Below are 16,053 nucleotides of genomic sequence, written 5' to 3'. Positions count from 1 at the left end.
TTGTGAACAAAGAGACATTCAGTTTCAACAAGAGTGGTGTATTTGGGGTATGACTTATTTTCCTGGGCTGTTATGTCTCACTATCAGATTTATGAGCTGTCTCTGTCGAAGCCTCTGGAAGGCAGCCTGGTTTATATCAAAGTGATTCTCCTCATCGCTTTCCCTCTCTGTCTGTTTTCCATACATAACATCCATATTCCAACAAAGATTTATCTGCACTCTGGCTGTTTTCACTGTGAATTTCTGTTGACCCTCACTGTGAATGATTTGTATTGGGAGCTTAGTGAAGTGACAACCTGATCTGATAATCCCTGAGACCTGGAACTGCCATTACTGCAGATAGTTTTTTAAGGCACAATGTGGTGCCTTACTTTTCAGTAACTTCAATACTGTATAACACTGTAACTTCATGGAGTTTATAATCCACTGAAATAAACCTTATCTGTATCTGTATTTATTATTTTCAAAGTTGCAATACAGTTGCATAGTGATAAACTCGTAAACGCAAATTATTTGAAAAGGTTGCAGTGCATTATGGAGAAACAATGCATCTTTGACAGAAATAAAAGCAGAAATGATGTTCACTGACATCTCTCTGCAGGTTGACCATCAGTAATAAGTCAAAATGGTAGAAGCCTTGAAGGAAGAAAAAACATATTTTAAAGTCTGAAAAAAGACCATCATATGCATCAGACGGTGAACTGTGATGTAAATCAACTGTAATTTTCAAAGAAATTGTTCAATATTTTTGGAAACACACTTACTCTCATGACTGAATGGTAAATGTAAAGCTACCTTAGCTTAGCGTAAAGACTTAGAACAGGGGAAGCAGCTGGCTTGGCTCTGTCCAAAGGTGACAAAATTTGCCAGAACCTCCAAAGTTAACATTTTACAGATGCAGCTGCCTACAATTGCCGACAGGTCCATGACAAGCCCTTGCTTATCTGAATGGAATGAATGGATATATCCAGCTGGCAGCGAGCTGGGGGCAGCAATTCTGAGTGGCTCGTACTGTATATTTCAGTTGTTTGTACTAATGGGGAAGTGTAAAAATGACACTTGGTGGTTTTACGGGTCGTTATGTGTGTGACTATTTCTTGTAAAGCTAACCGGCTGCTGCCTTATGTTGAATTGACAGATACGAAAGTGGTATCAATCTTCTTGTCTAACAAGAAGGCGAATAAGCATATTTCTGTATCTGATACTGTCAAACTATTCCTTTTAAAGGGGACATTAACATGCTTTTTTGTGAAAGTCGGATGTCTATGTTAAAAATTGTTCCAAAACCTGAGGTGTACATCTGTAACAAGCCACCGTCATCTCAACGCTCTGTTTGTAAAGCTACCTCTACTTCACCATTGAAGTGACGTCAGATTGTTCGCACATGCCGACAAATGGCCATCTGTTCCATGGGTTGTTCGCATTTTCCACTCGCATGTTTCGGAACAGATTCAGGCTCAAACATGTATGGATGTATTTGAGAAGTTTAAATTTCGATTAAAGAACGGGAAAAAGTAGTGAAGTCCAACTACTATTGCTTGTTTACGTAGCTTATGGAGCTGGTGGAAGTCTGCCAAGAAGCAACTTCCAAAAGCTGGCCAATCAGAACAGAGTGGACTCATCAGGGGGGCTTAAAGAGACAGGAGCTAAAACAGGCTGTTTCAGACAGAGGTTGAACTGAGAGACTGCATAAAGTATAAGACAAATAAGGAGTTTTTTGAACTGTAAATCATGCAAAGATATCACAGTAGAGCCCCAGAATAAAAATATAGACATGGAAATGTGCATGATTTGTCCCCTTTAAACAAATAGAGGAAAACATGCAAAAAACCCACTGGTATGGTCCACATTATCAGTAAAATCTGTGTAGGTGTGTTTGCTGCCAGGACTTTGCCTTATGAGTCGTGTGTTTGTGCTTCAGTGACTAACACAGTTGTTTTGTGTGGGACCTCTCATAGCTTCCAAATATGAAAGGCTTTTGTAAAGTGTATAAAGATTTAGCACATGCATGCAGAGGGAGTGCTTGATTTTTAATGTGTCCTGGCTTCACCAAACTGTGGATGGGCAGTTTGGACATTTAGAGCCAGATGGCTACAGCTGGATGGAATAATGGAGGGAGGGGGTGGAGGACTAGGGCATGTGTGAAGAGATAGAGAGGTGGAAAGAAAGTTGAGAGAGTTTAAAATAGAAGAAGTTTGATGATGAGCAGCAGTGAGACCATGACCGTCTGTCTGTCACACCCATGTCTGGCTGTTCTGCTGCTGTCCTCCAGCTCCTGTCCTCCAGCTCCCTACCTGGAGTAGTAAAAGTAGTGGTACGTTTGTAGGTCTTCGGTTCAAATATGAAGACAAGAATGCATCGCACATTCGTAGGCCTTAAATTGTGACATGGAAAACATGCCACTATGCAGAAGTTCACACTCCAGAACAACCACTGGATGGATATTGAAATGGTTGAGCAACATAATTTGAGGTTGTCAGCATTCTCACCAGTCCCTGTCATCGCTCAAGTATGAATCAGTCTGAATTTTCTGCACAGGATGTGAAGAGCATCCGTTGGTCTGCTGACGACAAAGTCTAGAGGTCGCTAGGAGCGAGCAGCCCATGCACAGACGAACGCTCTGACGAAGCACTTTCCAAAGATTCCACAACAAAGTGCTACAATACAGAGTTGCCATGGAAACCAGATTGGGTTGGGCCATTTAGAGAGTGACAGCGAGGGTTTGACCTGACAAGTGATGGGTACTGATGGCGGTGCTTCATCAACTGAGTTATATGTTGAGTCACGCAAGGCACTCACACACCCTTGAGATGAGGTACCTTTAGTGTCGGGAGTCCAGTGGAGGAGCAAACGAACCACACAAAATATTTTACAGATCATTTCATCCTTTGATCATCTTTTTAATCTACAGTGATATGCAAAGCAAGTCTCAAGTCAAGGCTCTGCTCTGTGAGGGCAAGTCCATGTCAGGTCACAAGTCTTCTTAAGCAAATTGCAAGTCAAGATGCAAGTCCTCCAGGTCTCAAAATGCTAATACCACCTCATTTGTATATTTTTACTAAGATGTGTTCTAATAGTGTTTTTAACACAGTTGAGACGAATTCCTTTCAATCCAAAGGCCCAAGAATTCAAGGTGTACAGATGTGCAGGGTCTGCCCTTCACAGTCTTAGTTTCTATCGTTCTGAGATTTAACCATCTTGAGAACTTGAGTGGTTACAAGAATGTTTTCACTTTCAAGTCTCAGCTCAAGTTGTAATTTTGTGACTTAAAGCTGCATTAACTGATTTTTTTTGACCCCTTAGGGTCAGCAGGAAAAAGTGGTGAACTCAACACCAACATCTTGTCCATTTTTTAGCAGATTTGGTTGATTTGTTAGCAAATAGCTTATTCACACATCCAGCAGATGAGAAGCAATATTAGCATTCATTTTGAGTCATCTGTCCACCTGATGAAGGTAAGTCCAATATTTACTCTCCTTTTGGCTCTGGTTTGGTCTCCACTAACTCTTGAGGGAAATTCCTGTCTCTTATGCTGCTAAACTAACTACTAACTTTGTCTGTCTGTTGTTCGGTGCTGCGCAGGCAGCACACAGTGATTTTATCAGAGCTTTTTTTAGCTGAAAGCAGCTTCCTGCTGCTGCTGGAAACGAGTTTGATGAGAGTGGTGAGACTGAACCAAAACAGTAAAGTTGCGGCCTGTAAAAACAAAAACAATGAGCAACGAGCAAGATGCTGAAACGCTCTGTAAAGCTGAAAGAAACCGCAGTGATAATTTTCTGTGGGTTGGTCACTACAAGTGACCTCTTTCACATACAAATAGTAGTGTGACCTATAGTTAATATAAAAAATACTGATTATAGCAACTTTAAGTTTGACCTCAAATCTCAAGTCTACAGTTCGGGTACTTCGGGATGTGCAATCTTAGCTTTAAAAGACTGTTCGCTCGTGGAATATGAGGAAGTTCTCTCCACCTCTTCCAATTCTCCAGACTTCTTTTAGGGCCCATCCTGATCCAGGTACAGCACTTCCACTGCAAAGCTTTGTGAATGCTGACCCACACCCTCCACCTCTGCAGACAGCTGTTTGCCTTCAGTTCAGTCACAGTTTATGCTTCCACCAGTCAAACTTGACATTAGCTGCGTCGCCATCTCCAGGACAGCAGCCTTTCCTGACACCTCTCCTTCAGTCAGGGACGTGGAAACCTTTCACACCATGACATGTAAATAAGCATGACCCTAACAGGGTAACACATGTGTGTTTCCATTTCTGCAGTGTGTCAATGTGTTTGTGCAACAGAGGAAGAAGGAGAGAAAGAGAAAGGAAATGTGGTCTTGGTGGAAGTGTACTCTGTGTGCTACTAGTGTGCTTATTTAACATGTGCCCTGACACACACTGTCCACAGTTTGGTCATAGTGAATTCACCCAGTAAGGAGGAGCTGTCCTTTTCCTGTGGGGTTAATTCCCCAGACTGTCCCCGTGGTTTTAATAAGACCAATGGGAAAAGAACAGGAAACAAGTTGGCATCTTGTTTACCCACCAGAATGAAAAAATAGCCACTTTGTTTGTATTGCAAAATGAGCTTCACAGACTTGCACAGAATTTGGGACCCATGTGAAAACGTCTGTGCTTTTTCCTCTTGTCACACCAACTAAGACTCATTGTCTTATAAAACAGAGGCCACAATTCATCACATTAATGATGAGTAATTAACATTCCCAATTAGGCAACCAGTGGAAAGGTGATGATATTCACACAGACGGCACATTTCCGAAGGACTTACAGTAAGCCCCAAAGGCAGCGAGGTAAAGGTTCACGCTGTTCTGACCTTGGTCAGCCTTGTTACTCACACTGTTGGTGTGTGTCTGCGACGTGCATTTATGTGCAGACCCCTGACCACAACCTGCCTGCCTCGCCATCTCTCACAGAGCAGGTTGTCCTCAAAAGCTCTGGGAGGAAGGAGCTAAGAGACAAAGAGGGGCTTTGAGTGGGCAAGACCTCTTGCTGGCCTTCAGGAAAGTGAAACAGACTAATACACAGGTAGATTCAAATACGCCGGCTAGCCATCAGACGAAACATATACAGGAAAACACAAAGTTGCTGTTGTTGATAAGTAAAAACATTATTCCACTCTGCAATAAAAGTTGTTTGTGCACAAAATGCTGCATGCCAACTTGGATGCTTGTCCTGGTTGTTTTACTTGTGGGATTTTTTTCCCTGCATTTTACATGTAAAACATTCAGCCTTAATGAGCAAGCAGTTTCCATTATAATCTGTTTCACTATGTGTTTTATTAGACAATAGGTTGTTTTTCTTGATCACAGTAGACTGACTTGCACATAGCATACAGTGGATCAGAGCAGGGTACATTCCAGCACTGTTGCCTGCCTACCAACACTTCCTGATGACTTCACCGACGTAAAGCAGACTTTAGCAGTGTCGGCCCCACAGGGGGAACAAAATGTAGGTTTATGAGACCCTTGCAAGTGAGAAAAAATGGAATTCAGAGTCTCGCCCTTTCTTTGCCATGTGTTTTTCTCATTGTCTACACCTTCCCCTCTCTCTCTCTGCCAATGTGTACTTTTAAGGCCTGGAGACAAAACTATTTCCCTGCCAACGCAACAGTCAATTGTTGAAACCCGCTTTGTATGCCACAAACATACGATTCCTCTCTGCCTCTCACAGAGTATTACCCCCAGATATTCCCTGCAATTGAGCAAACACACTTTGCAAACCAGTGAGGGGAAATACCATTAACTGTGTACCTTGCTGTGAGCATCATCATTACTCACTCATTCCCGTCTAGACGACATGAACGTGTCAACTTACCTGGGGCGGTATGGAGGAGGAGGGGGCCTACACCTGCCTAACCCCAGGTGAAGTCAGCATGTTTTGGGAATTACATGACAAGACCGACTGATTCTTTTAACATTATAAGGTGGGACTTGGTGGAAATTAAAGAAAAAAAAACTGGTTCCTTCCTGAACTGGAAAAGGTCTGCTTAGTTTGAAAAAAAAAGGAGCTTTAATGACTTGAGCCCCAATATACAGACCACCACAGCCCCCTCAACACACACACAGTCAGACTTCTCCACAAATATACACATGCACAAAAATACACATTCCCATACACAGACACCTCAGCAAACACAGTCTGCAAAGTATGCTGTTTGTTCTCAGCCTGCTCCACATTTGTGTGTCGCATATGGTCACCCAAGTATCTTGTAACTTAAACAAGAATTTAAGAAGTACTTCAGCATAATCCTTACCACAGCAGATTTTGTTCTGCCTTGGCTCTCATTTCGCATTTTCATGTTAGGATTCTGTTTTGACAGCACCAATAGAAATGATACACTGTCCTCCATATCAGCCGTGCTAGTATGAGCACTGCAGGGGCGGGAAGGCTTGATTCAGAGGGGGGGATATAATGGATGGATGAGCAGTGAGTCTGTTGTAGTTGCTGAGTGAAGTATGGGTCACAGTTCACACTCAGACAATGATTCTACCAGTGGCTAACAGGAGGGGTATAATGCCATTTCTTCAGCATTGGTAGGTTGGTGTTGATGTTGGGGCTGTAAAGTGTCTCCTACAAAGACAGACAATCACTGATATTAAAACCCTGTTGCCAAACAACAGTGTTGAATTCTGTAAATGAAATGTTGCAATTCTGCAATGCTTCTGCAATGTTTTAAAAATAAATTCTTTCTATAATATTTACACAGTAGATAGTTTCTAAAAAAGTAAACAGTAATTGCCAGTCTGTAAATGGTCACCAAGTCCGGTCTGCGGCATGAAACTCAACACACCACACACCCATCAACCAGCCCTGTATCCTTAGGAAATATGTTCATATTTGTACAATTCTGCACCTCATAATTAATGTTGAGTGCCCAACAATCACTGATAATGCAGGAGGGAGTCCCTCTCTCCAGGATAGGAACTACTTTGTCTTATTGGGCAATTATGAATACTTGTGGAACAACATGAAATTGGGAGTTCACCAGGGCACAATCCTTGGGCGTCCTCTATTCATTCATTCATTCATTCACTCAGCATTTACATGCTTCCATTTGGCCAAATTAAGCAAAATAACCCTCTAAATCTGCTAAATGTTTTTTCTAACTTGAATCCACCACTTGTAATATAAAATATGTGTAACTGTTTGACTGTGTTTTTTTATGCAGACTTGATGTATATCTAAAACATTCTGCAAGTTGATTTTCATAATATTTCAGGAAATAGAAAGTCAAAGAAAAATTGGATTTACTGTTTATAGTCTAGTTTAGTTTCAGTTCTACTGAGTGGAGGAGAGTTCCCACTAAAATTCCCATTTTAAACTTTCATGGGTTGATGTCACATTATTCTGATGCCCTCATCAATGTGTAGTAAAAGGACTGAAACATCAGACATTTTCATACTTCACTGGAATGAACTGAACCTATTAGCTGCCTGGAAGTTAAATGGGGAAAAACAGATTACAGTGGGATTTAGAAAAGGTCCACATTAACAAAGAATAATAATGATAGTTAATTTGCTAAAACAACCAAAACCACCAGTATGGTGTTTCAAGCTGAGACAATGATCCAAATTGTGTTCAGGCAATGGGAAAGTGGAGGCAGTTACATCACAGCAGCAACATCAAAGAATAATTTCACGTGGATGAGATCATTTCACCTTCTCTTGTATTATCCTTTTTTTTTTTTTGTTACCGTTTCACCATCCCCCGCACTCCTCTCCACTACCTTTTTTGGTCTCAGTCTGAATGCATCTCTCCATTTGGCCTCCATGTGAGACTGACTGCAGCCGTCCTCAGACCATTTGCCACAGCACTGTTTTCTGAGGGAAATGCCAGAATGTTTTACCGACTGTGCCACAGAAAGCCAAACACTATAATCACAATACTTTTAAGCCCACAGTGTGTTTGCTACTTGAATGTGACTGTTAACAGTTTACTGTAGTACATCTTTGATTTCACAGGCAAATAAAGCAAATGTATTGTAATAAAAATCTCCATGGCTCATTTGGCTATGGCTTTAACAATACTCAAGGTTGGCTGTGACTCATATGTATGGCAATGCAGCTTAAAAAATTATAACGGAACTGTGGGAGAATACAGTCAGTGGACGGGCACACTGACAGACCTTATTATATTATTTCCCAGTAGATTACTTTTGCGCATGGAGAAAACATTAAGAATGAACTGAAAGGAGTTTCCCGAAGCTTTTCCTGTTCTCTGTAAGCAGAGCTACAAGCCTATTAAAAACACCCTCACACTCTTGGACACAAAATGATCTTGCAAAGAAGCCAGAATAAGTTAGGTGTATGACTTACTATGTTATTACTCAGTTGTACCGGTAACTGAAATCTCCGGTTTGTGCCGTGCTTACAAGAAATGTTAAAAAGCAAAAGGGCAACAAAGCCAAAATCACACAGGACCTGCACATGCACCAAAACTCAGACAGACCATCTTAACAACATTTGACCCCTGATTGACATCCACTTTAGCCGACTTTGTAATTATTTGTCAGACAAAATACAAACTGTCCACTGAGAGTAATCTGTCTCGCTCTGCAGCTTTGAAGACCATTAAAGAGTTGATGATAGAAGTTTCTAAGAAACAAGCATGACATCATCATGGGGTGTATGTGCATGCATGTGTGTGTTTGTGCATGTTTGTGTGCTGTCACTATTTCCATTTCCAACCATCTGTAATTACATAGCTCATTCTCCCCTGAGGGAATCCAGCAGATGTCAACCAACAGACCACAAGTTAGTTACTTATTTAAAGTTGAATATTTGAAACATCTTAACATGTTCGCACATTATAGATATTTATGCAATCTGATGTAAGCTTCTTCATATGACCCACTGGAAACTGTGGCCCAACAGGAGGTTTGAAATGCACATACAGGCATCAGTGATTAACCACCTGCCTGTATGTAAAACAAACTTTTCTCCTGATATTTATACAGATGCAGTATATCAGGTTGAACTATAGTTGACCTAAACATTACAGAAGTGGATTCAAAAACCTTGAGAAACAGAACTTCCATATGTGTCATATACAGTGCAATCTATTTATAACTTCTGCAGCGGTTGCCCATGTGACTATGGCATGGAGAGGTATTGTGAAAGTTAATGTTTGTTGTGGAGATGTTTCAGTCAGTTGGGAGTGTCTCATAGCTAAAGGGGAAGTCTGGAGGTTTCACATTGCCTAATAATTAAAGGAATTCTGTGAAAATGTATATAGGAAGTATTACTGAAAAACTTCATCTGAATTTGCAGTTGTGTAGAAAAAATAACAAATGATTTTACTACCAGATTAATTAAGGGGTATGTGAAAGGTATGATGATTGCTTGAGGGACAAAACCATGTTTATTTTCCAGATACAGTGCTTCTAAACTCATTCTATCTTGATACAGATTATTTTACATTTACATAATCCATATTGTCCTCTACAATACCCAGAAGAAGGGTAACTGAGCAAGAAGTTTATAAATTACTTGTTGTTTCTAAAAGAATTCTAACATCACATATGAGTAACTGTTTAATGTTTTATCATGCATAATTGATGCAATTTCAGAGATGTTCAGCTTTTTATTATCCATTTCTTTTCTCCGCCCACCACCTCCATATTGTTGTATCGAATTGCACAGACATCTTGCTTTAGTCACCATCGAACTTGTTAGCTCAGCCAGTGACTCAGACTCCACAACATCATTATTTGGCAGAAATATCAGCATAATAAATTCTCCGGCACTGACACTTGTTAGATCCACTTTGTGCTGTTTCCCAGCTGTCTGCATCACAGGAAAGAGGCAGAGGCGAAGCAGTATGGCTGTTTGGAACCCACCAACATTTTCCAAAAGGTTTAGGCCTCCCCAAAGTTAACTTGAGAGTTGTGAATATTTCCAACTTAATTATGGAATTATACACTGTATTTCATGCATGTAGGCCTAATACATACAGTAATTAAAAAGTCATTTTTGCCATTTCCTTGTACTATCTACTATTCACATCTCCTTACTGCCATTTTAAGAGAAAGAATATCTTAGTATGAAACAGAGAGCTGCTTGCTTTCGTGTGTGTGTTCAGAAGTGTGTTACAGACTTCATTATTGACTTAAATAACACCGACCCAGACAGTGAGTCCCTGAAGACCAGACCTATGAAAACAGCACCTCTCTTTTGTGGTTCTGTTCAACGTGGCCCTCTTCCCTGTGCAAACGCAGCCCGTCTGGCTGCACGTCACAAACTCACACACACCCACTCACCTCATCTCTGCGGGCCCTCTGCTGTGGTGGAAATTCTGCGGACAGTGACATCATCAATCTGAGACCACTGAGTAACATTACAGAGAAAAGTGGAAATGTAGTCCTGGGCAACAAGTAACATCACAACACCAGACATATCGTTACACACACACACACACACACACACACACACACACACAGAGAAGAGCAAAAACAGCTCTCTGAGAGAACAAAGTTGGCTGATTTATTCTCCATAATCATCTGTTTTCCAAAAGTCTTGTTTCATGATAAAGATATCAAGAAAAAATCATGACTAGTACTTAAATTATATGTTCTGGACAGCCCCGGATGGCCTTTGTGTACTTGTTCGTTATCATATCCTTCCCCTCCATCATTTGTCTATCCAATATCTTAAAAAGCCACTACAAACACTCTTAGAGGGGGTGAGCTATTCGCTGATATGTTTATCTGTGCCTTGGACGATAAGAGGTTCTGGCAAATTCTTGTGCTTATTTGCTCACTCTCCCTCTTGGATTGGAAGCATATGGCTTCATTACATAACATAGACAAAGAGGGCAAACATGGGGGAAATGACTTCACATAATTATAAGATCTGGTTAGCCAGCAGACTCCCTGTGTGGCTACAGGTTTGATTTCGGCCACTGGCCTTCCCTGCAAAACCCGTGCCGCTTTGCAAATGCCTGAAAACAAATGGAGTCTTAGTCAGTGTTTCCTTTTGCCAGGAATCAGCAGTTTGACATAGCACAGAGCACAAGAAGTTCTCCATTCACACTGCTGTCTCAGACTAACATCTGTGGAGCATCACGTTCAGCTCACTTCAAATTACTTACTTTATCCTCATTTAGTTACATCATGATAGTAAATTCTGTTCACAAAAAGTGAACATACAGATTTTTAACTTTTTTTTTTTTTTTGCCCGTCGTCTTGAATGCATTAGTAATAGACTCAGGGAGAGTCTGCAGGATCATTGATGACAGCATTTGGCTTTTTGGGAGTCTACTCAGAATTTACCGTAATTATTCATTTGATTCCTGTCTGGTTGACTAAGGACTATAAAACCAGAACACAAATGCAAAAGCTAAAACACATTTAAAAGAAGAAGTAAACAGTTTTCTTAGGATACCAGTAATTAGGAATTAGTAAAGATGCTGGAAAGCCTCTTTAAAACATACATCTGTATTCTCATGAAATCAATATAGTGTAGTGCCTATAGATGTTTGGCACATATGCATTCACATTTACTGTATTTCACTTTTGATGACATCTCTGAAGACTTAACCCAACTTGACTAGTACATGGCTAACCCCTATTTATCCAAATCTTAAAAGGTACAAGGTTTTGGTCTAAAATAAACACAAAATACTCATCCCACCCCCAAAATTGTAAACAGAAACATTTAAACCTGCTATTGATCCCAACTTGGAAATTGTGTTACAGCAGAAGGTTGTCCAAGCATTGCACAGGAAGAGCAAATACAAAGTAAATCAGTATCAGTCTCGTATTGATTGACAGCCCTCACTCACAACAGACAACAATAAAATCTTAGCTGATAATGTTTTCAGATGCTATTAAAGGTTTATTGATGTCAGTAATCTCAGCAACATCAGATAAAGACAGGCTATGATTGTTTACTAAACACTAAATAACGATTTTCCATCTATAACTCTTTAATTATGTGTAAATATACCTTTCCTATGGCACAAAAGTATGGATTGGGTCGTCAATATACCTCCAATTAAGACAGAAACAAGCTCTGAACACGAATCTCACATCATAACCTTTTAAGATAATATGACGAACTTGTTAGAAAGCAGTTGCTTATTGACACATCCAGCAGTTACGGAGCAACATTATGATTCATTTAGTGTTTTGTTTCTGGCCACCTGGTGAATGTACGTCCAATTAGCTCTGTTTTTGGTCTCTATTAACATCCAAATATCTGGCTCTTTCGATGCTAAATGCTCCACTATGTTCACAAGCTAGTTGCTAACTGTGTCTGTTTGCCGTTTGGTGCTGAGCGGGTAGTGTACAGTGGGCTTTTAGAGTTTTTCCTCTGAAAACAGCTGACTGCTGCTGCAGAAAAATGACACTATGAGAGCAGTGAGAGTGAACCAAAACAGTAAATTTGTAGGCCGGACCGCTAAACAATAGCCATGTTTCCATTAACCTATTTTTATGACCATTTTGAAGTATCGCATTATAAAAACTTAATGGCAATGCCATAATTCAAAAAAACGTCCCAATGGAAACATTGCTAATGAGCTAAAAGTCACCACAAAGCTCCATAAAGCTGAGGGGAGAGTCGGGTGATAATTCTCTGTAGGTATGAGTGACGTATCTGACATTACACATCGTCATTTTATGCATTGTTATTATAAAGAAATATTGGTATAGTTGTTATAATATAGCCGCTAATTGAACTATTAGTTAAAGGACCAGTGTGTAGGATTTAGTAGCATCTAGTGGTGAGGCTGCGGATTGCAATCAACTGAATACCCCTCCCCTCACCCTCCCCTTCCAAATGTGTAGGAGAACCTACAGTGGCCACGAAACAAAAGAAAAAACACAAAAGGCCCTCTCTAGAACCAGTGTTTGGTTTGTCCGTTCTGGGCTACTGTAGAAATATGGCGGTGCAACATGGCAGCAATGGAAGAGGACCCGCTCCCTATGTAGATCATGGATGTATAATAATAGCTGGATAGGGCACCGCCACTCAGCCTTGCAGCCAATTTTTCCCAGTGGCCACTCATGGTATTGCAGCGAAAAATCCCCCTGCAGCCCAAAAGGCATTTTTCCCATAGACCACCATTGTAAAAGAGACGTCTGTAAAACTGTTGACAGGACACCTAGAACCGCAAACAACATCAATTATGACTCTTTCTATTAAGAACTTTTGATCCATGGAGGTTTTATATTTGTAAAACTTTCCTTGAGCCAAGAAAAGCGATTTAAAAATCAGTGACGTCATCACAATGTAAAGTCTATGGGCCAAGTGGGAACTCGCGGGTGTTATATTCCATTCCTGCAAATAGAGCCCTTAAATCTTACACATTAAACCTGAATAGCTGATTTTTCAGCCACTTGGGGGCAGCAGAAACAAGCTGTGATTACAACACTGACATGTTATCAGTGATATGATGATATGGAATGCTGATAGGGTGACTTTGTTGGCAAACACTCGTCTGTTTACATATTCAGCAGACACAGAGCAACAGCAGCATTCATTTGGAATTGATGTTCTGGCCACCTTTCAAATCTAAGTCCAATATTCACTCTACTTCTGGACTGGTCTCCACCAACTCCTGAGGGAAATATCTGGCTTTGGCTGCTAAAAGCTCTACGGTGTTCACAGGATAGTTGCTAACATTGTCTGTCTGCTGTTGTACTGGCTTGGGGAGGTTGCATACTGCAGATTACTAATGCCTTCTGTGGCCAAAAACAACACTATGAGAGCTGTGACAGTGAGCAGAGACATTACAGTTGCGGCTGTAAAACCAAAACAATGAGCTAAAAGATGCTATAAAACACTCTGCAGAGTCAGTTCTCTGTGGGTTCATTGCTATGAGTGACCCCTTTCACATACATATAGTCATATGATCCATTGTTAGTATAGTTAATATAAAAATATTGATTACAGCCGCTTTAAACCTCAGCACTATGTTTGTCTTTCTGAGTATGTGTCTGACAGAAGGCTTTCCTCAGCAGGATGGAGGTGGACCCAGCTCTGAACATAAAAGATCAGATGTATGAGTCATTACTGTGCTTATGGGTGGAGGTCAGAGCAGGTTATTCTCTCTTACAAGGCCACAACAACAGAGACCAAAGACTTTCTCTGCACAGTTACTTTTTCATTTTCAGTTTTGTGTACTAAATACAGATCAGAGGGTCCCATAACGTGCATGTGTGGAGAAAGAAACAATGGGGGAGAACTTCTGTGCTGCAAGTTTAGAACTAGATACAAACTAAACAAATGTTACTCTTTGATGTGTTTTTAACTTTCATATCAATCACCACCACAGCCTCCATTTCATTCTCTTATTGTTCCTCATTTGCTGACTAACTTACCCTATAAAATACTTTGCCTGGTAACACAGCTCCAATGAATCCACTCTCCTTCATTCATCCCTTTTAAGGAGCAAATTCAGTCATACCACAAGTATTCCTGAGGTGAAATGTCCAGAAAAGTCCAAGACACAGTATGAATACTTTGCCATTCATTTATGCTTTCATTTGGGTTTGTTGTATGCAGCTGGCTAACTCTGCAGACGATTACTGATTGTTCAAACTATGATCTAAGACGTCTGTGTCTGACTGTGTTTGATTCAGAGCTAAATGCAAATACAGTCCACATTTCCCATATCTCAACCACAGATGCCATGCACCCTCTTACAGTAGCAGGCACCATTTTTCACATGGTGTATACATTAGCAACTGCCAGAAAACACCGCAGGTACCAACCGCCCTCCGGCCCTGAGCTGAACTAAGACACGAGCACAGATCTGTTTATTTCTTGGCTTGGCAGATGTCTTGTGAAAGTGAACATCTTTGCAGGTTAAGGGCACTCTGACTGATGGAGCAGGGTACACAGGAAGGGAGTCAGACTCTGAGCTGATATAACACAGCTGTCCAGCAGATTGTATTACGCTAAAATGCCCAAATGGTCCACATTAACTTTGCTCTGTCTATTGTTAATTTTGTCAGTATTTTCTTATTTAGTCTTAGTCTTAGTCATGTGTCAAATGTTCATGTTAATTTTTCATCATATTTAGTCAACCTCATCCTGTTTTTTTAAGACAAGTTTTAGTTGACTAAAAGTCTGGGCATTTAAGTCTTAACTTAGTCAAAGATAACTGTAACTATTTTAGTATAGTTTAGTCAAAACTGTTAACATTTTAGTCTTTTTAGCCATCAGATTATATTGAACATTCCAATCAATCTAGTCTAGCCAAAACCAATCATTTTTGTCATTTTAGTCAAACTTATTTGACATAAGATTTTATCTTATCATTATCTGATGCAAAACACCAGTTGAATGATTGAGAATGCAGCTTTAGCCACTCACAAAAACATACACTGAAAACAGTCTGCATAACATGGCCCTAAACAAAAGGTTAGCCAGCTAAGCTGGCTGTGCATCTACTTTTTCTCAGTAAATTGGAAAAATATACTGTATATGAAAACCATCTAATGTTAGCAATGTCCTGTTGTTGAGAGATGCTAGCCCATCTAACGATATCTCTATACCAGAGACTATATTCAACCTTACGTTAACTTTGCCGCTCAGCTCCTTTACAACAATTTGCTAGCTTAGCTTAATGAGTTTGGCTTGGTTATAAGATATAGCCTACATAACAAACAACGTAACATCACCACCAAGACATTAACCTACCTCAGTTTCTTTATGGTGAGCCTTGGTGTCTCTTCAGGTTTGTGGTATTCTTACCAGCTATTTTATGGCCAAATTGCTTCCCTTCTGATAAAGCAATGCATTCGGGGGGTTTTCTCAGCCCCATCGAACACAAATGGACTCAAATATCAGGTTGTTTCTTTCTCTCAAGCCCTGTTGTTGTCATTTTTAACGCTGACTTGTTTTCTGTAAAATAGTTGATGTACTCCTCACTGTCCTCATTACGCTGGTGTAGTCCCGATATGGCGCGCGCAGCACACGACATGAAACTGCTGCACATGCCATCCAATGACCAGGATATTTAGATTGTAATTTAGAAAAAAACAAAAAAAAAACAAACAGTCTATAATATTTCATCTCCTGTTTTTTGTCAGCG

The sequence above is a fragment of the Thunnus maccoyii genome, chromosome 1 (assembly GCF_910596095.1).
Source record: "Thunnus maccoyii chromosome 1, fThuMac1.1, whole genome shotgun sequence".
In the NCBI taxonomy this organism is placed as follows: domain Eukaryota; kingdom Metazoa; phylum Chordata; class Actinopteri; order Scombriformes; family Scombridae; genus Thunnus; species Thunnus maccoyii.
The sequence above is the reverse complement of the archived record's forward strand: the minus strand, read 5'-3'. Positions refer to the sequence as shown.